Here is a 25322-nt window from a genome sequence, read left to right as displayed (position 1 = left end):
TAGTATTGTTTTATCCTTTTATTTGTAAGCTGCCTTGAGTGCCCTTAGCAGGGTAGAAATTCTATAAATAAATAAAATAAATAAATAAAACCATGCTGTAAAGTGAGGGTGCTCATTCCTTCTAAGTAAGAATCAGTCCACTCGCCCCACATTTGTTTTAGGTGTGAAACAGCCAGGCATGTACTTTATACGAAGCCAGATGTCTGTCGTTTTTTCATGACCACAAAATGGTTGAGTTCAAGGATCACACCCTGCTTAAGAAGCTGGCTGTTTACATGGGGAAACAATCCATCTGTACGTATCTGGTTGTATACACTGGCTTTGGCAGAATAAAGGTCAGCGTTTCGTCTGGAGTAATTATAATCATATCATTACAGAATAATCATGCGTAATCATTCCTGGCATCTGAAGTGCTGCAGAGGTCATGCAGTAATTAACTGGACTCTGCTAAGTGCCGTTGAGAAAGTGGCCGCAGCAGAGAAGAAAGCACAAGCCTGAGAGAGGGAGAGAAGAAACCAAGAAGTGGCAGACGGTAATAGGAATGGAGATTGAATAGTCAGCACAGCAAGAAGGAAGACATGGTCTCTGGGAAGAAGCCATTTAATCAAGCCATCCCCATAGGCCCCAGCAATTTACAACAGCCTCCTCACAGCTGTCCATTTGCTCCTCTGCAGGCCAGAACGGGCTGTGGAACAGAGTGCCTTAACCAATTCTGTCTCTTGCCTTTGCTCATCCTTAACAGATACAGGCACTTAACAGTGTTCCAACAATTGTGATGATACTAAATCCGTCCCTTAAGTACCAAATATCAGGCCTGCTTCATACATTTTCTATTTACACCTGCAGCAGACTTCCTTGTTCTAAACAGTCATTTTCACTGGGGGGGGGGCGGAATACCCCACTGTATTTAATTCCTCCTCACTCCAAATAACAAGCTTCCCAGTTCCTACCTAGGGATATCTGGAACATCCATGGGTCTCCGTTCAGGGTCAGGCACCTTCACGGCTCTTCCGACAACGCAGGGAAGGATTTATGTTCATTTCCTTAAGCATGCCTCTGAGGCTCTTTGCCTGAAGGTAACTTTCAGAGCCTGCTCCTATTTTTGGAGCTGTCCACTCAAATGGCTTCTTCATCTGAGTCTGTGAATACGAAGATCTAATGTATGCTTATTTTATGCTTGCTCTATATTCCTTATATTGGGTGCCCCTAGAGCAGAGGATCCCAAACTGGTGGGTCATGACCTACTAGGGGAACTGAAAATGAGCCACTGTCCCTTAAGGAGAGTGACCCAGGAATGGGTTCCTTGAGAGCGCCACAGCGATCATGGCACTGCGGGGTTCCACGAACATTCTAACATAACTGGGGGACTCCTGAAGCTTCCCGGAGGCTCACAGTCCCCTCTGCAAGTCTCTGTGTGGTTGCACGGAGCCCCAATTGCTGATCTGAGTTCAAGGCAGCCACGTAGAGGCTTTCGAAGGAACTGCGAACCTCCAGGACCCTCTGGGAGGCTTCAGGAGCCCCCCAGATATGTTAAATGTTCCTGGGTCCCCATGGCACCGTGACTGCTGTGGAGACATCGGGGCACGCCCTCCACTTCTACCCTGTCCCTGCCACTACTTACAAGGTTCCGACCTCTCTTGGAGGAATTTGGGAACCTCTGTTCTAGAGGGCGGGTTGAATTTAAGATTGTGCAGCTGGTTTATGAAATTCCAGGAGTGTAGGTATTGGCTCACTCATTCATTCATTCCTCACTCATGCCATTTAACATGGCACTGCCTTGGACTATGTTGATAGGCAGTCATCTGAGCTCTTTTATGTATTACAGGAATGCATGGACATGCATGCCCCTTGAGAAGTTTTGCTAATCCTATTATGGTTGGCAACCTTCAGTCTCGAAAGACTATGGTATAAGCCTACAGCAGCCAGTATTCCCAGGCGGTCTCCCATCCAAGTACTAACCAGGCCTGACCCTGCTTAGCTTCCAAGATCAGATGAGATTGGGCATGTGCAGGGTAACAGTTGCTGTTAATCCTATTGAAAGTCTTTTTACTGGTTTAATTTGTGAATCTGTTTCCCTGGCCATGGAGCATCCCAGTCCTGCAAAGTTTAATGGAATGTCCTTAGCTGACTATGGAACAAGATGCCCCGGTGGGGTTTATTAGTCAAGGAATTTTATGATCACTCTCTACCTGCTTCCAGGAAGGACCACAACACAGCTGAGAAGGGCAAAGTGAGAAGCTGTGAGTGGAGTATGAGGCAAGAAACAGAGAATTGGCAGTGGAAGACAGAAAGAGTGAGCACCCAGCAACAGCACATATTTAGTCTGCGGAATTTGCTGCTACAAGAACTAGTCAAGTGGTACAAACTGAAAGACTGGAGATTCCAGTTGGACATCTGGAAGAAATTCTTGATGGGAACGGAGGTTTGGCAATGGAACAGATTGCCAAGGACAGTGGTGGATTCACCATCACTGGAGATCTTCAAGCACAGGTTTGACAGGCACATGCTGGAGATGTTCTAGGGGGATTTCCTGTTACAGACAGGATGTTGGACTAGATGATCCTGTAGGCACCTTCCAACTCTATGTGCTGATGATTTGCCGATGACTCGTTTCTGGATTCAACAAATTAGGGCACAATCCTAACCAACTTTCCAGCACTGACCTAACCGCAATGCAGCCCTAAAGTAAGATAACAAATATATCCTTACCTTGAGGAAGCCCCCTTGACCGCCTCCCCACTGCAGGATGCCATGCATGCCACATTGGCACAGCTATGTCAGTGCTGGAAATTTGGTTAGGATTGCGCCCTTAATGGATGACAGATGTATCATTTGCTACTGGTCATGGTATTTTTACCCGGTCTCCAGATTCAGTGGCAATATGCCTCTGGAACATCACTTTCAGGGGAACAGCAGTAGAAGAGAACTTCCCGGGTTATCTGGTTGGTCTCTGTGGGAAGGAGGATGCTGTATTTAGACTGAGATCCAACAAGACTTTTCTTGTGCTCTTATCCCATTTCTGGGGGGAGGGCAGTGCTACTCTAAAAAGAGGTTGGCTGCCAAGATGATAGAAAAGCGGTCATTACAGAACTGTAGCCTCCTGCTTCAATAGGTGAAAATGAGCAAGTTCAACAGGTATGTGACACCAAGTTCACCTAAATAAAGAGGGGAATAAAACACACAGCAGCGCTCTAGATGCCTTTGACTCCTTGAGAGATGGAAGCAATCAGACAATACAACGTGGAGTCGTGTTCTACCCTCCCTGCCCGGAGCTCTGATGACATAATTCCTTGAATGTTTCACTACAGCAGGATCCTCAACATGTGCCTCAAATATTGCTGTCAATATAATTCTATGGCAGCTCTAGCATGTCATGTCAATTTGACAGAAATGGAAATCCAGTTAGATGCTTTAGACCAGGGGTCTCCAAACCCCGGCTTGGGGGCCAGATGCGGCCCACAGCCGGCCTCTCTCCGGCCCGCAGCCAGCCTCTGATCCCCTGAGAGCCTCTGGCCCAGCTGACCAAAAGCAACCGGAGTTGTGCTTGTGGGGTGGGAGAATGGGGGCCCACTGATGTGTGTGCTTTATTTCTTGGGCTTTGCTGGTGCTTGGAGAAGTGCTGGGCATTTGAGCCCATTCATTTATCCATTCATCTAAGTTCCATCTGTAATGTATTTATTTAAATTTTATTATTTAATTTCTTTTTTTCCCAGCCCTTGACTCTGTACCAGATATTTGGTGTGGCCTTTCGGCCAAAAAGTTTAGAGACCTCTGCTTTAGACTCACAGTTCTGAGTTCTTGCTTTTCTTTGCAACATCTGGATCTGCTACTCTCAGTGATGCCATACAGCTGCAACACATCTTACCATGGCCATGGGAATGCCACCATGAATGACACCCCCAGGGCGGGTTCTCCATCCTGACCTTCCTTTGGCTCCTGGTGGTATACTTAGAATAGACTGTACATAGATCTGTACAGATCAAATGAATTATTCTCCCTCAGGATCCTTCCTGCCAGCCCTTCTCCTTTCCTCACAAGCTGGTTACCTTTGTGTCTTCCACTTCTCATGGCTCCTGTTCCTTGTCATTTCAAAGGAAAGGAGGAAGTGGAAAGGTGAGTCAAGACATGTGGGCTAGAGAGGCTCTTCTCCCCAGTTCCTTCCTCCCTTTGCTGAACTTTCTGCTTTTATGCATGGAAAAGGAGTCTGGAGAATGAGGGTGCTGTGGGGATGCCATTGCTGACAACATCAATGCAGTCAGCATAATAATGTGTGTACTTCACAGGAGCTTAAAACATGGTAATATTCAGTATACTTAGTATACATTTGATGCCAGTTATTTATGTTGCAGTTGTGTTTAAAACCTCCAGTCTGGGAATTAAATTACTGCTGCTCCATTTTGCTTTGCCCCACATACTGAGACAGTATTGGCTGCCTTGCCCCACAATAGAATTCACTGAGGATTATGTTGCCATTGAGAATGGTATGTTGCTCACTATATTCAAAAGTACAATTTTTTACCCTGTAACTACAGAGAGGCATTAATTGCTATCAAACTGATGCCTCCTCTGGGATGTTTGAAAATGATGTCAAAAGACTTTCCATGAGAGAGGGAGATGATATTTTGCCTTTAGCAAGTGAATAGTCTTGAGAGCCGGTGAACTATCTGAACCATCTTATTCTGTCTTCTTGTAGTTCTTACATAAACCTTGTACGGTAGATCAGTGTTATAAGTGAATTCATAGCTCAGCAGAAGCTTGAAACAATCTCAAGTTCTGCCCAATTCATAGCAGAGACTCTTAGCTACCCCCGCCCACACACACAACCCACTACTACTACTACTACTACTACTAATAATAATAATAATAATAATAGGAGAAGGAAGCTAAGCAGGGTCATGCCTGGTTAGTACCTGGATGGGAGACCACCTGGGAATACTGGGTGCTGTAGGCTTATACCATAGTCTTTCAAGACTGAAGGTTGCCAACCAAGAGGAGGAGGTGGGAAAGAAAGAATCCAAGTACAATATACAGACAATAACACTGACCTCCGTCACAAGGTTAATGTTAGGATTACAGAAAGGTAGACTAATAGCACAATCCTATGAATGTTAGGATGACAGCTTTTTGCACAATCAAAAAATGATCCTGTCCACCCTGAGCCTCTTAATGTTTGTCATTGTATCTGGCCTCCCAATCTGGGAGTAACAGGCGACGACAACATCGCCAGTTACGTCTGGTGGTACTTCAAATATCACGGTCCATAGGTGGACCATGAGAAGTGGTATGGCAGGGGATAAAAACTGAAATGCTGTAGAGAACAAATACACTGACTTTTTGAGACATACAAGTTACAGATGTCCGAGATACAGACAGCTGTGTCAGCATATTCACACAGGCACAGTATGACCTTTGGTGGTGCTTTCACATAAGTGCAATAGTGCTGGCTGGAATACCCCATTTTCTATGACAGCCATATTTTTTTTAACACTGGCATTGCTACTTTTAAATCCCTATAGTAGTTCTTGCTACAAGGGAACAGAAACTTACAACCTAAAATTTGATGCCATGGAAACAAAAGAAAAGGGAAGGGCAATGGAGGCTGAGTGAACAAGAAAAGAATGTGTGCTTATTTTATTTACACATACTTAGGGCACAATCCTAATCAGGTCTACTCAGAAGGAAGTCCTATTTTGTTCAATGGGGCTTACACTCAGGAAAGTGTGGTTAGGATTGCAGCCTTAGCTACATACTTAGCTTATTTTACTTACACATATTTAGCTGTAGGCTTAGTTACATTATTGTACAGGGCTTATAGCTAGAAATCTTGCCTTTCATAATGCATGGGATATTACCCAGACACATTAATACAGATTCTCAAACATGTAAAGAAACATTAGATTCTTTAGCATGGGGGGTGGGGAAGAGAGAGAGAGAGAGAGAGAGAGAGAGAGAGAGAGAGAGAGAGAGAGAGAGTTAAAAGTATATGTTCACCCATTCCAACTGTAGCAGAGCCTTAAAGGCTGCACAATTTCCTCTGCTCAAGTTCTGCTTAAAAATCAGTTTCCCAAATAAAAAGTTTAAAATGCCTGATGGGAGCTGATGCTATAAATCCAGAGTTACTTTTCCTTTGGTCCCAGGAGCTCAGGATTAGGAGGACTCAGCAAAGAAAAGTGATGTCTTGTTTTATTGGCTCTGTATGGAAAACCACAATCCTAAGTATATTTAAGGCACCATCTAGGCAAAGGTAAACACTTTTTCATCCTATTTGGATTCAGTGGGAGATTGACAGTCCAGTCCTATCCCCCCCTCCCCTCCAGGCATAACTAGCATGATACTTGCAGACGCTGCTTTATGGCACTCTCAAATCAATCTCTCCCAGTACATGCTGAGGCTGAAGAGTCTCCTGCATGCTGGTGGATCCACAAAGACCCACTGGCTAGCAACAGGCTGACTTGCACAAATGTGCTCCAGAATTAGTCTGTAGTACCTGGATTAATTTCCCAGATGACCACTGGATATCCCATAGCCCACCATGAACTTGATATCCCATAGCCCACCATGAATGTTTGCCCACCGTACTGGCAACCTTCAGTCTCGAAAGACTATGGTATCACGCTCTGAAAGGTGGTTCTGGCACAGCGTCTAGTGTGGCTGAAAAGGTCAATCCGGGAGTGACAATCCCTTCCACACCGGGAGCAAGTGCAGTCTGTCCCTGGTCTGTCTCCCTGGCTATAGGCCTTCCTTCTTTGCCTCTTAGCCTCAGACTGTTGGCCAAGTGTCTCTTCAAACTGGGAAAGGCCATGCTGCACAGCCTGCCTCCAAGCAGACCGCTCAGAGGCCAGGGTTTCCCACTTGTTGAGGTCCAACCCCAAGGCCTTCAGATCCCTCTTGCAGATGTCCTTGTATCGCAGCTGTGGTCTACCTGCAGGGCGCTTTCCTTGCACGAGTTCTCCATAGAGGAGATCCTTTGGGATCCGGCCATCATCCATTCTCACAACATGCCCGAGTCAACGCAGGCGTCTCTGTTTCAGCAGTGCATACATGCTAGGGATTCCAGCACGTTCCAGGACTGTGTTGTTAGGAACTTTGTCCTGCCAGGTGATGCCGAGAATGCGCCGGAGGCAGCGCATGTGGAAAGCGTTCAGTTTCCTCTCCTGTTGTGAGCGGAGAGTCCATGACTCGCTGCAGTACAGAAGTGTACTCAGGATGCAAGCTCTGTAGACCTGGATCTTGGCATGTTCTGTCAGCTTCTTGTTGGACCAGACTCTCTTTGTGAGTCTGGAAAACGTGGTGGCTGCTTTACCGATGCGTTTGTTTAGCTCAGTATTGAGAGAAAGAGTGTCGGAGATCGTTGAGCCAAGGTACACAAAGTCATGGACAACCTCCAGTTCATGCGCAGAGATTGTAATGCAGGGAGGTGAGTCCACATCCTGAACCATGACCTGTGTTTTCTTTAGGCTGATCGTCAGCCCAAAATCTTGGCAGGCCTTGCTAAAATGATCCATGAGCTGCTGGAGATCTTTGGCAGAGTGGGTAGTGACAGCTGCATCGTCGGCAAAGAGGAAGTCACGAAGACATTTCAGCTGGACTTTGGACTTTGCTCTCAGTCTGGAGAGGTTGAAGAGCTTTCCATCTGATCTGGTCCGGAGATAGATGCCTTCTGTTGCAGTTCCAAAGGCCTGCTTCAACAGGACAGCGAAGAAAATCCCAAACAAGGTTGGTGCAAGAACACAGCCCTGCTTCACGCCGCTTCGGATGTCAAAGGGGTCTGATGCAGAGCCATCGAAGACAACAGTGCCCTTCATGTCCTTGTGGAAGGATCTGATGATGCTGAGGAGCCTGGGTGGACATCCGATCTTGGGGAGAATCTTGAAGAGGCCGTCCCTGCTGACCAGGTCAAAAGCCTTCGTGAGATCTATGAAGGCTATAAAGAGTGGCTGTCGTTGTTCCCTGCATTTCTCCTGCAGTTGTCTAAGGGAGAATACCATATCAGTGGTGGACCTGCTGGCTCGGAATCCGCACTGTGATTCTGGATAAACGCTCTCTGCAAGTACCTGGAGCCTCTTTAGTGCAACTCGGGCAAACAACTTTCCTACAACACTAAGGAGAGAGATGCCACGGTAGTTGTTGCAGTCACCCCTGTCACCTTTGTTTTTGTACAGCGTGATGATGTTTGCATCCCTCATGTCTTGAGGTACTTCACCTTCTCTCCAGCAGAGACAGAGGATTTCATGCAGCTCAGTGGCGATGATCTCTTTGCAGCACTTTAGGACTTCAGCAGGGATGCTGTCTTTTCCAGGTGCCTTGCCAAAGGCAAGGGAGTCCAGGGCCACGTGAAGTTCTTCTAGGGTGAATGAACTTGACAAACCTCCATTTCTGCTGCCTGCAAAATGAAAGATAGGAGTTGCCTTGCACTTGATAGACCACAGTGCAAGGTTATTGATCTGTGCTCAGCTTGGTAAATTGAATTCTGTGCAGGTTTATTTTATAGTATGGGAAAACTTAGGTCCCAATCCTTTCCAACTTTCCAGTGCTGATACAGCCTCAGTGCAGCCCCAAGGTAAGCAAGCAAATGTTCCCGTACCTTGAGAAGGCCACTATGATTCCCCCACCGCTGCAGAATGGCTGTGCTGGAAAGTTGGATAGGATTTGGCCCTTAATTGACTTATAATAATCCATGGAATACTAAACGTTTGTGAAACACTCATTTAGAGAAACCAGCAGCTGAGGTGATGCTGGCAGCACCTGGGCAGCACTATCTTGGATTATGTGAGATCTCACGCAATTCAAGGTGGTGGCCCCTGGGAGAGCCAGGAAGAAGATGTAGCTATGCAAGAAGGGTGCAGTGAGCATGGAAAGTTTGGGAACCGCTGGCCTAATCGTTGGACTTATGCCGCCAACAAGCGTGCTTAGGAAGATAAAGCTTCACCAATTGCTGCGTAGCACTTGTTAACTGGGCTGGAATTAAAGGCAGATGTGCCAACCCACATATTTAGGACTATGCTACCAGATTTTTTTTTTTCAGTCTACAAAATAAGCCAAAAAAAAAAAGTCTAACAGAATTGAAGGAGATGCATGTTTATTCAGCCACTGAAGAAAACTTCAGTGTTTTATTCACATTCAGTAATATTTGCAAGCACAACGACAGAGCTGTTTCCACTGAAGCTGGGGAATTAAAGACTTTTTCCAGTACTGACTTACCTGCATAATGAAATAAAACACACTAGAATACTTTATAAATTGTAATGGTACAGTTCATGACTTCTTTGAAGATACTGTATCATTATGAGTACCCGTTTTGCTACGTGTTTTATAATAGGTTAGCAAATTAACCTGACGTTCAGGTTAATTCATTCTCTTCTGTCCCATATATCTTTCTTAAACCATTGAGGTTGTGTGTGGCAAGATACAGTATCTGAATAAGTGCTCTTCTGCATATTAATTTTAAAAATTTAGTTTCAGCATTTCAGTTTTCCCTTACAGAAAGGTTTCTTTAAGTGCATTTTTATTACAGTACGCACAGCTCTCCGTCCCCAAAATGTTAATAGCTAATTTACTGCAAGCATCAGGAAAAGCAAGTACAAATTATTTTATGGTGATTGTAGATGGACAATTGCATTCATTTTGCATTGTGTTTTTTTAAAGAGCAATAGCTGGAAAATGCTAGGAAATGGTAATGCTGGTGGAGGGGTAGGATCTGTTGTACACCATCACCACCAGATCCACCCCCTTCTGCAGCCTCCCCACCCTTTGCCCCTTCCCCTCCTGCCCAGTTTTGTCCCCACCCTGCCCCATTCTGTCCTCTACTGCTCCCCCTGTTATCTTACCTGCCTCACAGCCTTACTGCCTCACAGCCCACTGCCTCACAGCCTCACAGCCCAATCCTATCCACACTTTCCTGGGAGTAAGCCCCATTGACTCTAATGGGACTTACTTCTGAGTAGACGTGCATAGGATTGGACTGTCAGTGGATCTTGCCTTGCCAGCACCTGGCAAGCTGACCCATAAAGGTCACTTTATGACCTTTTTTCAGCAGTCACCACTAGCGGAATATGCATTCTACTGGTGGCTAGGATTAGGCCATAAGCTTCCAAAGATAAAACCAGACATCCCCTAAAGTAAATGATTTTTCTGTCATATGGACAATGGTTTCAGTGCATAGATTTGGAGATCAGGGCTAGTTTTCTAGACAGCTTATTCTAAAAGTGCAGATGTAATTACTTGCGCAATTGCACGTTTTATAGCTAGCATTCTCCAAAGTGCAATCTTCGAAGCGCTTAATGCAGTTGTAATAAAAGTCTTGCGCTTCCATCCCCATGCTTAACTAAGCATTCAGCAAGGCAACCCAGAGCACACACAAATACACATGCACACAAAAACCCCACAGATTTTCAAAGAACGTGCCACAATTAAGTGCTCATCAGGACCTGCTATCACCACTTATTCCCTATGATTTGCAGTACATAAACAAGGACTTTCACAGCTCATTGTTACAATGGAAAATCTGTGCTGGTTACACTCATTCAGGCCAAAACGCTTATTGCTTGAAGCCTGTCTGCTTCTGAATGCCTCAAGTACTTCACATATTCCTAAAAACCCTTTCCCTAGATTTTGGTTGATTCAATTTCAGATCTATGAACCTCAAGCTCAAGTTCTATTGATCTGCGATTAGGACTGCACCTTAAATTGTTCCGTTAGAAGTCTTCTAAACTCTGCTTCACTTCACAGCCCTTTAATTGTACAGCCCATTGTTCTTCCCCCTTTCCAGCATATTTTGATTTGAATCTCTCAATCTTGTCTAGTCTATTTCTTTTCATGCCTGTGCTCAATAGACAAAACAAGGTTTTGTTTTGTAGAGCTGAAAAAGAGGGTGGCTGAGATCTGCTTCATGTGTGAAGTGGACAAAGCAGTTTATAGATAAAATCAAATAATCGAATGGTCAAACAGTAATTAAATAATTGAAATATTACAGCTGACTGTTTGTTTGAGGAGACTTGGAGCAAAGTGCCTTCTGTTGATCTCTTTCCTATGCTAGCTCTTTCCTGTGCTCCCTAAAGGTTTATGAAAAGTTTGTCTTGGTTTTTGGGCAGTGGTGCTTCTCTGAATGGACTCTCATTTACCATTTTTTCCTCACAGTGCTTCCAGTGAAAGCTACCATTTTATTTCCCATAAGGGTACTTTGGGAAGAAAATGGCAACTGTTAATGGCCGCATCCAAATCTCTGGGGATGGACAAGGGCAGGTGCTTGAAACAATAATAGTAGGCCCTCTTGGGGAGCTGGGGCCCTACCAGTTGTCCAAGGGCACAATCTGCTGACACCAGGTCTAGTTTTCCTGAAGAACGATAGGACTCATAACTCAGTCAGGGCACAATTCTAACCCCTTATGTCAGTGCTTTCCAGCCAATGGGGCATGTGCTGCATCCTGCAGTTGGGTGTCACTCTCGGAGGCCTCCTCAAAGTAAAGGAATGTTTGTTCCCGTACTTCAGTGCCGCACTGCCCTTATGTCAGTGCTGGAAACCACTGACATAAGAGGTTAGGATTGCACCCTCAGATGCTTAGGAATCCCTAGTCACAGAACTATGATTCTCAATGGTTTTCTGACAAGAGGGAATGTGACCTATTTTAAGTCAGGAGTCTGGCTATGCTGCGAACATGCTGAGATCCCTGAACAAACCAACACTCAGTGCTTATAGGATGAAAACAAACAGGAGGAATGTCTAGCATGACTCGATGCAAATAAATGATAGCGTTCTTGTACTTTTAATAGTTATGTAGAACAGATAATTTCAGCAGGTTCTTCTTGTCATGCAGGTGTGCAAAATGCTGCGACTGCCAAAATTCCCTTCGTTTTTAAAGGGAAAAAATAGCCCCGTCTTCCTCAGCATCTGTTCACTCTAGTAAGGTCCCTGATCATCTCACAGGAGAGTGTGTTGCCTGACACATATTGTGTGTGTGTTTCTGTGTCTGTGTGTGTGCGCATGGTGCTGGGTGCATTCCAAGACATGTTATGTTTACTTCTTTGGATTTTTAATTTCAAGGAACATGGGAAGCTCTCCTACACTGAGCCAGACCCTTTGTTCCCCGAGCTTAGTACAGTATTATCTGTACTGACTGCCAGCACCTCTAGAGCAGGTGACCGCTAGTGGCAGGTGAACACTTTCTAAGTAGCACACGCAAAGTAGTCACATATTTTTGTAAAAAATCCACTTAAATAAAAACAAAGAAAGCCCCAGAGCAATTTATGGGCAGGAGGTCTGGTCTAGAGGGCAGGAGGTCTGGCCTAGAGGGTAGAGCCTCTGTTAGCCGAAAGATAACATCAGAAGGTCGCCAGTTCGAGGACACCGGCAGCTCCCTGAATGGCTGAGAATGGCGAGACCTTGAAGCAGCTGACAAGCCAAGCTGAGTGATTCCACCTGCTCTTGGTGTGAGCAAGAAGCGTCTTGGCTGCCCTCCATGTGAGAGATGGAGCTGCTTGTCAGCCTGCGTGGGAGAACTGGAGGCCAGAAATGAGACCAAACCAGGAAGATCCATTCTGAAATGTTGTTGGTTCTTGAAAGAGAGAACCTTTATGATTGTAAAAATCCCCTTGAGGGATTTAGAAATGCCTGCCTATGTAAACCACCTTGAATAAAGTCAGAGGAGTAATCCGATGACCAGAAAGGTGGTATATAAATACTGAGTTGTTATTATTATTATTATTATTATTATTATTATTATTTATGGTTCAGTCATTTCTTTGCTCCTCCTTAAACAGTAAACCTCAAAGTTTCTAATGCCACAATTGGTGCACTCAGGGTAGCCGCGCTTACTGTGTTTGATTTGCTTTGGTTGGAAAATGGGGAGAAAGGTAGGAAAAGAATGATGGACAGGACAGAAAGCCAATAGGTTGAGTGCTAGTGAGCTGCATTCTGCTAACTGATCACTTGTTTACCTGATAAGTCCAGATTTGTGGAGCACTGAAGAGGCAAGGGGACGGCTAAAGAAGGTGGCAGGGATCAAGCTGGTCAGAATGGAGATAGCCAATGAAATCAGCAAGAACAGGTGGCTCAGCTAGACAGAGGAGCCATGGTGGTGTAATGGTTTGGGACGTGAACTTAGACCTGGAAGATCCAGGTTCAAATCCACCCTCAGCCATAAAGCTTCCTGGGTGACCTTGAGTGAGTCACTTTCTCTCAGCCTTACCTCACAGAGTTGTTGTGAGAATAAAAGGAGGGGAGCAGCTGTGTACACTGCCCTAAGGGAAAATCATCCGCAATGAGATCCTGGCTAAGATCATATTTGAAGATGAGGTTGTGGACAGGCAGATGGTGCTGGGTTGTGCAGAAGGGCAACAAACACACCTTATATAGCCCTTGGAATGAGCCCTGCTGTCAGACTAAATTCCAGGCAGGCTACCTTTCTAGCTTAATCAACAAGTCAGCCAGGTGTTTTTGGAAAGCCCTCAATCGGCAACAGCACTCCCATGTTTCTTGCTCTGTACCTTCTAGCACTCAGAGATATACGGCCCTTGAACTTGTAGGTTCTATTTATCATGATAATAGCTAAAAGCCATGTTAAAATAGAGTGGTATGTTGAAGATTCTCTACATAAAAAGTGGCAAATGGTGTGCTATGGATTGGCCAACACTGTTCCAGGGTTTCAGTCACAAATCTTTCCCTGTTCTACCCGATGACACCAACAATCAGATCCAAGACAGTCTGCATATAAAAAATGTGCTTCATCATGTAATTAAAAGATCTATATTCAACTTTTCAACCTTTCCAGGACCTCAAGGTGGCACACATAACAAATGACAATAAAACAAATGACAATAAAAATAATCAACTACAAACACTAGAATAAAAACAGCCAATACAAATGACAATAAATGACAACAAATGACAATAAAACAAATGACAATAAAAATAATCAACTACAAACACTAAAATAAAAACAGCCAATACAAACCCTGTCACACCCTCACTAAAAACACTGCAAAATAAAAAAGGTATTCAAACCCCTGAATAGGTTCAAGGGGGAGAAGGTTCTAGAGGACAGGTGCCACAACAGAACCCTGTCATGGATTGCCAGCTGAATGTCAAAAGGCTATGGTGCTTTCAACAAGGCCACTGTGATGACCTCTTGGAATGGACAGACTCACATGAGAGAGACAATCCTTTAGCTTCCTTGGCCCTAAACTATTTAGGACTTTTATAGATCCATACTAGCACTTTGAACTCTTCACAGAAATGTACAGGTCACCAGTGAAGGTGGATTAACAAGGGTGTGATATGGTTACATTCCCTTGCTTTTATATAAAGTCTAGTAGCTGTGTCATAAGAACATAAGAACATAAGAATAGCCCCACTGGATCAGGCCATAGGCCCATCTAGTCCAGCTTCCTGTATCTCACAGCGGCCCACCAAATGCCCCAGGGAGCACACCAGATAACAAGAGACCTCATCCTGGTGCCCTCCCCTGCATCTGGCATTCTGACATAACCCATCTCTAAAATCAGGAGGTTGCGCATACACATCACGGCTTGTCCTGTATCCATGGCAGAGTTTATCTTCTTGGGCTCTAAGATCACTGAAGATGGAGGTTGCAGCCATGAAATTAAAATATGTTCACTTCTTGGGAGGAAAGCTATGGTAAGCCTAGACAACTTAATTAAAAGTCAAGACATCACCTTGTCAACAAAGGTCCATAAAGTCAAAGTTATGTTTTTCCCAGTAGTAATATATGGCTGTGAGAGCTGGACCATAAGGAGGGCTGTGCTGAAGAATAGATGCTTTTGAATTATGGTGGAGAAGACTTTTGAGAGTCCCCTGGACTACAAGGAGATCAAGGGTGCAAACCTAAGCAACTTCCCAGCACCAAGGTAAGGACAATGCAACTTCAAGATTAGGGAACAAACATTGCCTTACCTTAAGGAGGCCTTCGTGATTGCCTCCCAACTGCAGGATGCAGCACATGCCCCACTGGCACAGCTATGCCAGTGATAGAGAGTTGGTTAGGATTGCACCCCAAATCAGTCAAATCTACAAGAAATCAACCCTGACTCTTCATTGGAAGGACAGATGCCGAAGCTGAAGCTGAAATACTTTGGTCATCTCATGAGAAGGAGGACTCTTTAGAAAGACCCTGATGCTGGGAAAAATTGAAGGCAAAAGGAGAAGGGGATGGCAGAGGATGAGATGGTTAGATAGCGTCACGGAGGCAGTGAACATAAATTTGGACAAACTGCAGAACTTAGTGGTAGACAGGGGAGCCTGGCGTGCTGAGATCCATGGGGTCACAAAGAGTCGGACATGACTTAACAACTGAACAACAGCAGCTGTGTTCTGTACTAGTCAAAGTGTCTGAGCAGTCTTAAGAGGTGGAATCACATACAGCAGGTCACAATATCTGATCTAGATGTTATCAGTGCATGAGTAACCATAGCCAACTGCATACCTGCAACTTCATGGAGAGTGCTAATCTCTGTCAAGAATGAGATGACAATCCATATACCATTGTTTGTCTCCTAACTAACAGTACCTCTGTCTTTCCATATTAAATTTCATTTCCCCTCATCCAGGTCACTGTTGACATGAGGTGCTGGTTCAGGATCCATAGCCTCCCGCCGTTAAGACAGAAAGGAAGTGCACAGGTGTGTGTCATCTATGTATTGGTGACAACCAACCCAAACCTTCTGATATCACTAACAATGGTTTTAGGTGGATGTTGAAAAGCATGGAGTAAAGAATGGAATCTAGAGGGACACCAAGGGCCAACTGGGGGCATTCTAGGGTGGCACCACCATCCCTAGCACCACTGGTTAAGTTAAGCAGCTACAAAACAGTGCCCAAAAGGCCCAAGCCCAACAAGGTGGTCCAGAAAGAAACCACAGTGAATGGTAGTGAAAGCTGCTAAGAAGTCCAGCAGAACCAACAGGGGGATGCTCCCTTTGTCCTCCTCTCAGCATAAGTCATCTACCAAGGCAACCACAGCTGTCACTCTCCCAGAATCAGAATGAAAGCCAGAGCCAGATCTGAAATGGATCCAGAAAATGTTTCTTCATGGAACTGGGTCACTGGAACTGGGTCACTACTACAGGTCACCACATACCAGCCAGGATGTGCAATGCTACAGCATGCATGCACATGGATGCTCAGACATTTCAAAAGCTACTGTCCATTTCTTCAGGCGCTGCCACTTTAAGGACATAATGAACATAAGAAGAGCCCCGCTAGATCAGGCCAAAGGCCCATCTAGTCCAGCTTCCTGTATCTCACAGTGGTCCACCAGATGCCTCGGGGAGCACACAAGACAACACACACAAGAGCTGTATCCTCTGTGCCCTCCCTTGCATCTGGCATTCTGAGGCAGCCTACTTCTAAAATCAGGAGGTTGCAAATACCCATCACAGCTTGTAATTTCCTCCAGAAATCTGTCCAATCTTCTTTTAAAGGCATCCAGGCCAGACACCATCACCACATCCTGTGGCAAGCAGTTCCACAGACTAATTACACATTGAGTAAAGAAATATTTTCTTTTGTCTATCAACTCTCCTGACACTCAATTTTAGTGAATGTCCCCTGCTCCTGGTGTTGTGTGAGAGGGAGAAGAACATCACTCTATCCACCCCCAGCATAATTTTGTAAAAGTTTGCTTTATCGCCTTTAGCTTCCCAGAACACCAAGAAGCAAATTTGATTCCATGGGAGGTCAGTGAACTACATTCTCCTCTTTTTAAAACAGCAGTAAAATGTTACAAACCTTAAACTCTCTCTGTAAATGAAAGACAATGAAAAGTATTCTGACTCTTTAGGAACTGGGGTTGCGATCTTGATCACATGTGCAGGGAATAAATCCTGCTGAAAGCACTAAGTATTCCTCCTTAAGAACATAAGAACAGCTCCACTGGATTAGGCCATAGGCCCATCTAGTCCAGCTTCCTGTATCTCACAGCAGCCAACCAAATGCCCCAGGGAGCATACCAGATAACAAGAGACCTCATTCTGGTGCCCTCCCTTGCATCTGGCATTCTGACATAGCCCATTTCTAAAATCAGGAGGTTGCACATACACATCATGGCTTGTACCCGTGATGGATTTTAAGCTTCTGCTGACAATCACAACCCCATGCACACTTGCTTAGAAGTAAACTTCATTGAATGGAATAGGGCTCACTTTTGAATAAGCAGGCATTGGCTTGGGTTGTTATCGATGCACTAAGACAGGATTTCTTGTTGACAACAACCTGATTCTTCAGCTGCCCTCAGGATGCTGAACTTAAGGAGTCAACAAGTGAAAGCTTGAAAGAATGGCACTTTCAAATAAGCCATAATTACTGTACTTATATATGCAAATACCTCAAAGCTAAGGCAGATATGCAATTAGGTATTTTTCTATGTTAAACCTGCAGGTGTGCGCTTAAAAATATCACCAAGTTGTTTTCCTTCCATCTTCTTCCAAAGACATCTTCATTTATTTTTCTCCTGTCAACATGCTTTGTTCTAGCCTGGCTTGAGTTTTCTGAATTGATTTTGTTGAGAGAGGTGCAACACAACCCTATGCATTTCTACTCAGAAGTAAGTCTCCTTGAATTCAATGAGATTTCATCCCCGGTAAGTGTGTATAGGATTGCATGCACAAGCACCAAAAGCCTTCTATTTCCATAGGTGTAATCAACTTCAGGTCACTTGACATATTCAAAATAGACTCATACTTTACAAATTCTGGATTGTTTTGCATATTTTGGTGTAAGAAACGTGCCCTTAAAAAGACACATTCACCTTTGTCCTGTGATGCCCTGGGCCCAAATCCTAACCACCTTTCCAGAGATGGCATAGCTGTGCCAATGGGACTGCATCCTGCAGTTGGGTTGCACTCATGGAGTCCTCCTCAAAGTAAGGGAATGCTTGTTCCCTTATCTCAGAGCTTCAATACCCTTATGTCGGTGCTGGAAAGTGGGTTAGGACTGCATCGTTGGTGAATTTCTGAGTTTTTCTCTATGACATCCAAGAAAGAATTCCATACAGAAGATGAAATTTTCCAAAGGTGACCACAGCTTATGCTGGACCACTTAACTGGACCCAAAAGACGTGGCATAAATATTGTGACATGCTGTCATCAAAGTTAAAAAAATAAGTCAATCTGGACAAATGAACAAAAGATCCTGACCCCAAGAAGCCCCTGCTAATGTGAGAGTATCATCACATCCTCATCTTACAGCCCAATCCTATCCTTCGCCCCTGCCGATGCAGCCGAGCCAAAAAGCCACTTACAAGCCACTTTTAACCTGTGATGAACTTTTCCTCCACAAATCCATAATCTAAAATGTAAGCCCTGCATAAATGTATCTTGCGAAAGGGGGGGGGGATTGGGAAGCTTGAGAGAGGTAAGGGAAGATATTTCCCCTTCTGGGAAAGCCTTCCATTCGCAGTGAGTTTCCTCTGACCTGTACCAGCTCTTGGAGCTGGCATAGGTTCGAGGAAAGAAAGTGGTATTTTGGGGGGAAAGAGGAGGATAGCATGAAGGAAAGAAAGGTGTGTCAGCTGAAGACAGGAGAGGCATGCACTACCAGTATGCAGAAAAAACAAATTTTTTCAATTTATCCTTTATGGACCGTCTCAGAGACAGGATCTTATCCTCTTTTTTCCCTGGTCAGCTGCAAAACAGAAGAATTTCAGGTGAAAACAACAGCACACTCCTATGCATGTCTACTCAGAAGCAAGTTCCATTGTGTTCCATGAGACTTACTCCCAGAAAAGTGAGTATAGGATTGCAGCCTGAATAATATTGCCTTTGCTTCATTTCATTCTTTCCCCCACCTTGAATATTGTAAATAATCTTGCAGTAAACTGACATTGGTTCTGTTCAGTTACTCTTCACACCTACTCCTTTATTTAACTTCTTAAATGCCAACACACAGTGTGGTTGTACCATGAGCCAACAGTCAAAGATCCCTCTCATGCCTCTGGGAAACTGTGCACACGTTGGCACATGTGTCCCAGAGCACATGTGGAAATGGATAAAATAAACCATATTACGTTATTTTGAGTAAGCATCCTTATCTGCACAATTATTTTCCTCTTCCTTAAAAAATTACACGCTCCCCCCCCCCCCACATTTTAGGATGTAGGTGGTATTGGCCTGTATTTGCTCTCCAGTTTGTCATCTCTACACACTACTAGTGGCCACCCACATAACTTAGGATCCATCTGTTATTTCCCTTCCTTCTGTGGAACCAGTACAAATTGTTCAAGAACTTCTTACACATTTTCTCTATTTGGACTATGCTGAAAACAGTCTGAGAGAAGCAATTGCTGAATTGATTTTGCTGACAACTCATAATAGCATTTGTGACAATTCCAATGGGCAGGAAAAACAGTTATGACAAATGCTTCTCTTCTCCATTCATAGCATTGTAAAAAGTGGGACAAAATAAAGAAGAGTAGGAAGTTGCTACTCTGACTATCCTCACTGGTGTGACACACCATCAGGCAATGTTGTGTTCATGTCTAGAAGAAACTTCTGGTTTCTCAGTCTGCAAAATGAGTAGCGGAGCTGAATGGAATGTTACTGAAATTCAGTTGTTAGAAAACCTTGAAAATTACAATGTCCTCTTTGGGTAACCTGAAACAAAACTGATTTCCCGAAAAAGATGTTAAAAACTGGAATGCTTACAGCACAATCCTATGCCTGTCTACTCAGAAGAAAGCCTGAATAATTTCAGTGGGGCTTACTCCCATGCAAGCGTGCATAGGATTGCAGCCTTAGAGCCCAATCCTATCCCCCATCATCCATCAATTCAGTGGTGCCAGAATGGCAACTGCTGTATCCTATGTTGGGCGAAGGCAGTCCAGGAGGTCTCCTCTTGGTGAGGAGCAATAGTGTCCTTACCCAGAGGTAAGCCTCTGTGGCATGGGTGAGTCAACCCAGACTTATGACAACTAAATAGCTGTTGTAAATCCACATTGCCCCTTGCTGCAGGATCGGACCAGGGAAGAGGAAAATGATATTCTGTCCCCCCACTTCCAGGACCTGATCTGCCCATCCCCTGCCTACTCCCTCTGCCTGCCTCTGTCCTACCCTTCCACTACCCCTCCTGCCTCTCCTGTCATCATACCTGCTCAGTGAGTGGAGAATCCTCCAATGGCAGGGGCAGGAAGGTGCAGGCCTTCCCACTTCCATCGGCCCTCTAACTCACACACTCTAGGAGCATCTTTTGGCACCCTGCCAACAGGAGGCTCCCTGCTATCAGGCAGTGAAGGAAGGAGTGGGTCCTTAGTCTTATTTAAATTCTCTCCCCCCCCCCCACAAAAACACTCAAGTTATTCAACAAAATTGCAAATGAAATGGGACTGTTTTAAAGAAGAAATAGGACTTGATTTTCCAACACTACTTTTTGTCAAGCCTCATCACCAAGATTTCAATACCTGTGCAAGAAAAATCTTTTCATCTCATTATTCTGTTTGTTTTTCTTATCAAAGCCTTAATTTGCTCCATTCTTCTTTCAGGAAAATCACATTAATGTCATAAAGAATGTCACCTCTTTTCATTCATTCACATAATGAAGACAGCCTGTGGGTCTTACCTGTAGGCGGTGGCCTTTCCCCTTTTTAAAAAGTATTTTATATTTAAAATGAATAACACAGCCTCTTTTGGCAACTGGCTTCTATTTCTGCCTCCAGAATGTTCTACATATTTCATTGTTGGCAGAAGGTATGTCTCCTGCTTAATGGTTGTTTTTAAGCTGTTTTCTACAGGTGTGTGTGTGGGGGGGGGGTCACTTGGGTGACTGAAAAGTGACTTAAACTGTTATTTTAAAAAGTATGAACGATAATCTAAAATCAACTAACACGTGTGTTGAGAGGATCATAAGGTAAATTCACACTGGTTCCACTTACTTGTGTGCATCCTGTGATCTGCCTGACACATACACAGTCTCTGGTTGCATATTTTACCTCTGTAGTGTAACCCCATAGAAGTCCACAGAACCTCACAGGAGCAGCAACCGCGGTCCAATGGTTCCTATGTGTTAGGCTTCAAAATTAAGACACATTGCCCAGTTCTATCCCATGCTATGCTAAAGCATGCAGACGCTCCATGGAGGTGGAGGTCTGGTCTAGAGGGTAGAGCCTCCATTTGCCTGAAGATAACATCCACAAGGTCGCTGGTTCGAGGCCACCGGCACCGTGCGACCTTGAAGCAGCTGACCAGCTGAGCCGAGTTATTCCATCTGCTCTGAGTGTGGGAGGATGGAGGTCAGAATGTGAAAACAGATCAGAAAGAAACATCAGATCAGATCAGATCAGATCAGAAAGAACAGAAGGTTCTTGAAAGATAGAACCTTCTTTCAATTGTAAAAATCCCTACAGGGATTTAAATAGCCTGCCTATGTAAACCGCCTTGAATAAAGTCTTGAATAAAGACCAAGAAAGGCGGTATATAAATACCTGCATTATTATTATTATTATTATTATTATTATTATTATTATTATTATTATTATTATTATTATTATTATTATTATCAGGGAACAATCAGGAGGCCTGTGAAAGGTATGGGAAAATATTTTTTGCTTACCTCTGTAGATCCCCTGATGGCCTATAGCAGTGGTGGGCAAATTTTCAACTTTAGGGATCCTGGACCTTTCACAATTGTATACAAGAGGGAATTTCAGCAGGTGCAGTTTGTCATCTCACAGATTGTTGTTAAAGGGCCAGGATCCCTAAAGTTGAAAGTCTGCTGATCCCTGGCCTACGGCATGCTTTGGACTTAGGCCAGCTGAGTGCGAGGACAGCCAAGGGGTGGGGTGGACAGAAAAATGGGGGATAACTCCGGTGAGCATGACTGCTGCTGGATCCACTCTCTTCCTCTATGTCATGCCCCTGATGCCTCACCCAAATGCCCTACTACTCTTCCTCCCCACTCACTATCCACCACTGCCACCAACATAAGTTCTCTGTGTAACGGAACACTAATTCTATCAGACAAAGGTGCTCATAGGATTGGGGCCTGAGTTTAGGGCTTTTTAAAATTCTACTACTGGTGTTTAAGAAGAAAACATTACACTTGGATTTTGACTATCACCAGTAAGATCTGAATACTGAATCAGGAGTGCACCTCTTAACAACCATTCACTTATCACATCTCCCACAGCCTGCAGCAGTGTGTCTATTTATACAACAGAGAGGCTCTTAATGCAATGGAATTCTATCTCCAATAGCCTGTGCAGCCAGCAAGTGTCTGGAAGGGAGTGTCTGTTCACACAACAGATTGGACTGAATGTTCACTTAATGACATAATTGCATAACAATGGGGATAGGAGAACATATCCACATTGTTAAGTGACACACACCTATATTAAATACTCTTGGAGGAAGATATCTGGGCAAGGATATTCAGAGTTTATGGCTAGGGTGTCCATGTTCTACAAAGAATGGCAGCGTCTGTTCTATGATGTAGTAACACTCTTTTTCCTTTGCTGATGCATGTATCGTGTGTGAATCAAGAAGCACTAAATCAGGGGTGTCAAATAGCCACGGACCTCCACAGCCCCACAACGGCGCACCCCCCGCAGGCTGTCACTGCCCCCCTCAGGCAGAAATTTCCCCCCCCCCACTTACCAGAGGCTCACACTGCCTCGCGCAACCTCATCAAACCAAAAGCACAGTTTCCGCCCCCGTCGGGAGCCTCAGAGAGGCTTCCACGGGGCCCTAGATGCTGCCGCTGAGGGCATTTGCCCGAGGTCAGCCTATGGCAGGCACGCAACCGCTGTCAAACATAAGGCCCATGGGCCAAGTGTGGTCCCCAGAAGCAATTTATCCAGCCCCTCTTATAACTGGGCCCGCCCAGCTTCTGGGTCCGCTTCTGGGCTTCTGGGCCCAGCTTCTGGGCCCGCCCATCATCTGCTTCATGATGTCACTTTCTGCTTCATAATGTCACTTCCAGCCTTTGGCAGGCACATGAATGCCAACTTCGGCCCTCTTTATGAAACAAGTTTGACATCCCTGCACTAAATGCGATGCACCCCCTGCCCCGCTTCTGCCCATACAATTGTCACAAAAGATGTTTGATCAAAATCAAGGATATGGTGGGCTCCGTGCATTTATTATTCACCAAAGGCCAACCCAAAAGAAACAGTTTGTATTTATCCTATGTTTTATTGGCATTTCCTTCCACTTTGTTTTTTTGAGGAGGAATGGGAAAACAATGTTAAGAAAGAGATCTCTGATGGTAAGGAATTTGAAAACAAGTGGGTTAGATATCACTGAGATATTACTGTCATTCTGGACATAAGCGTTAGCTCTATACCTTATTTTTTTTTCCTGTTGTGCTGACAACACTTAATTATTTATGACTAAAATTTTCGCTGCCTTGCCAGAACATATAGCCTGGCACATTTGAAGTGAAGTTTGGCAGGGCTTGTGAAGGCATACCACACATGAAGGATATATCAGCACTGTGGAGAGCGGAACAAGAGACATGTAAGGTGGACATGATTTTAAAGCACTGTCAAGCAATGCCTGACAACGACATCAAGAACTGTCAGAAAGATCTAAGGGGATGAGGAGAAAACAAACACTGAAGTAGTACTTCAAAACGACTTTGAGTATAAGTCTTTAAAAAAGGAAAAGTACAGCGCAATGCAGAACTGACCCATCCACAATGCTAACTGAGGGCCCAATCCTATCCAATTTTCCAGTGCCGGTGCTGCTATATGTATAGGGTATGCACTGCTTCCTGTGTTGGGGAGGCAGTCTTGGAGGCCTTCTCAAGGTATGGGAACATTTGTTCCTTACCTCGGGACTGCATTGCGGCTGCCCAGGTGCTGGAAATTTGAATAGGACTGGGCCCTCAGGCTGCAATCCTATACACACTTACTTGGGAGTAAGCCCCATTGAATGCAGTTGAGCTTACTTTTGAGTAGACATGCATAGGATTGCACTGTAAAACACTCGACTCAGGGTTCAGCTTGCAAAGGGGGAACCCTCCTCTAGACAATAATTAGTGGATCAAGTGTCAGACTTTGACCAGCAAGTACTGAGTTCAAATCTCCAAGTTTACTTGGACAGCTTGGTCTAGAACAGTGATCTTCAACCTTTTCCGTGCCACAACCCCAATATATAAATAAAGTATGAGAGTGGGGAGCCCACCTTTGATCCCAGTCCCCTCCTAGAACTCTATCCACTCACTTCCATCCCTGTAATGCCCTCCCAGCGCTATCTACTGTAGTAAAGAGAGCAGAAAAAGTTGCTGTGAGGCCTGGCACTAGTTATTTTAGCACAGATGCTAAGAACCTGAGCTGCTAAGAACCTGAGGTGGACTGGGTATGCACAAGCTCCTGATTTTAGAAGTAGACTACCTCAGAATGCCAGATGCAGGGGAGGGCACCAGGACGCAGGTTGTGTCTTGCTGTCTTTTGTGCTTGCTGAAGCATTTGGTGGGCCACTGTGAGATACAGGAAGCTGGACTAGATGGGCCTTTATCTTGATCCAGCAGGGTTCTTATGTTCTTATGGGACACAATTTCCTGGTACCTGAAAGAGTTCATCAGATTCCTCCCCCTTTACCTGGTGGTGTTTTAATCCAGCAGTCTTCAACTTTTTTCATTCCTGTAAGTCGCCGTGACCCCACAACTGAGGTTTCGCTAACCCATTATGGTCCCAGACCCAAGGCTGAAGTACACTGGTCTAGAAACTCCCAGCCCAACTTAACTCACAAGTTTGTTGGTGAAGATAAAAATGTGGTGGAGATCCCTGTATACTGTTCTTGAATTCCTTAGAGAAAGGGCAGGACACAAAAATGTAACAACAAATAAAATGTGCCTCGGGTCATGATGAAATTTTATTCAACAAAGAAAAACAGGGAAAAACATTCTTGTTTTTTGTGCCTATCAGCCATGGCAGATGTACATTTACTGTCCTCTCCCTGGAAGGACTGATCACCAGGAGTTTATGTCCTCAGCTGGCTGTGAAGTTTTGGGTCATAAACCTCTGTGTTTGCATAATAGAGCCAGCTGTCTTGATTCCCTTCCTTTTATGGCTTTATTCTACCCGAGGAAATGGCAAAGAACCACAGCAAGCCAAGGACCATTCCTTCAGTGGCCACCACCCAGGCCATCTGTTCCCATTAATGTTCTCTAACCAATTCAAAGAGCTTTTGCAACCAAAAACAGATGGTTAAACAAGGGCTATCAAATTATGCGGGACAAGAGTGCTTCGCTATCAGCTGTGTTGGTGACTTTCAGAGACATAACCCTGCCTAGCCAAAAACAAGTGATTAGAGTTGTCACCAAAGTTTGCCTAAAGCAAAGTTGAAGATGATTTACAGTTTGCTGCCAGGAAAAAAAA

General features: G+C 44.6%; 1 protein-coding gene and 1 pseudogene across 1 annotated transcript in view; both read right to left on the bottom strand.

Annotated features, from left to right (window-relative positions):
* Positions 1-25322, bottom strand: part of CSMD3 (CUB and Sushi multiple domains 3) — a 710986-nt gene that overhangs the window by 626053 nt on the left and 59611 nt on the right. The window lies entirely within an intron of this gene.
* On the bottom strand, positions 1912-2029 carry LOC136650500 (5S ribosomal RNA; annotated as a pseudogene).

This window comes from Tiliqua scincoides, chromosome 4 (assembly GCF_035046505.1).
Source record: "Tiliqua scincoides isolate rTilSci1 chromosome 4, rTilSci1.hap2, whole genome shotgun sequence".
Classification (NCBI taxonomy): domain Eukaryota; kingdom Metazoa; phylum Chordata; class Lepidosauria; order Squamata; family Scincidae; genus Tiliqua; species Tiliqua scincoides.
This window is presented reverse-complemented; position numbering and strand designations above follow the sequence as displayed.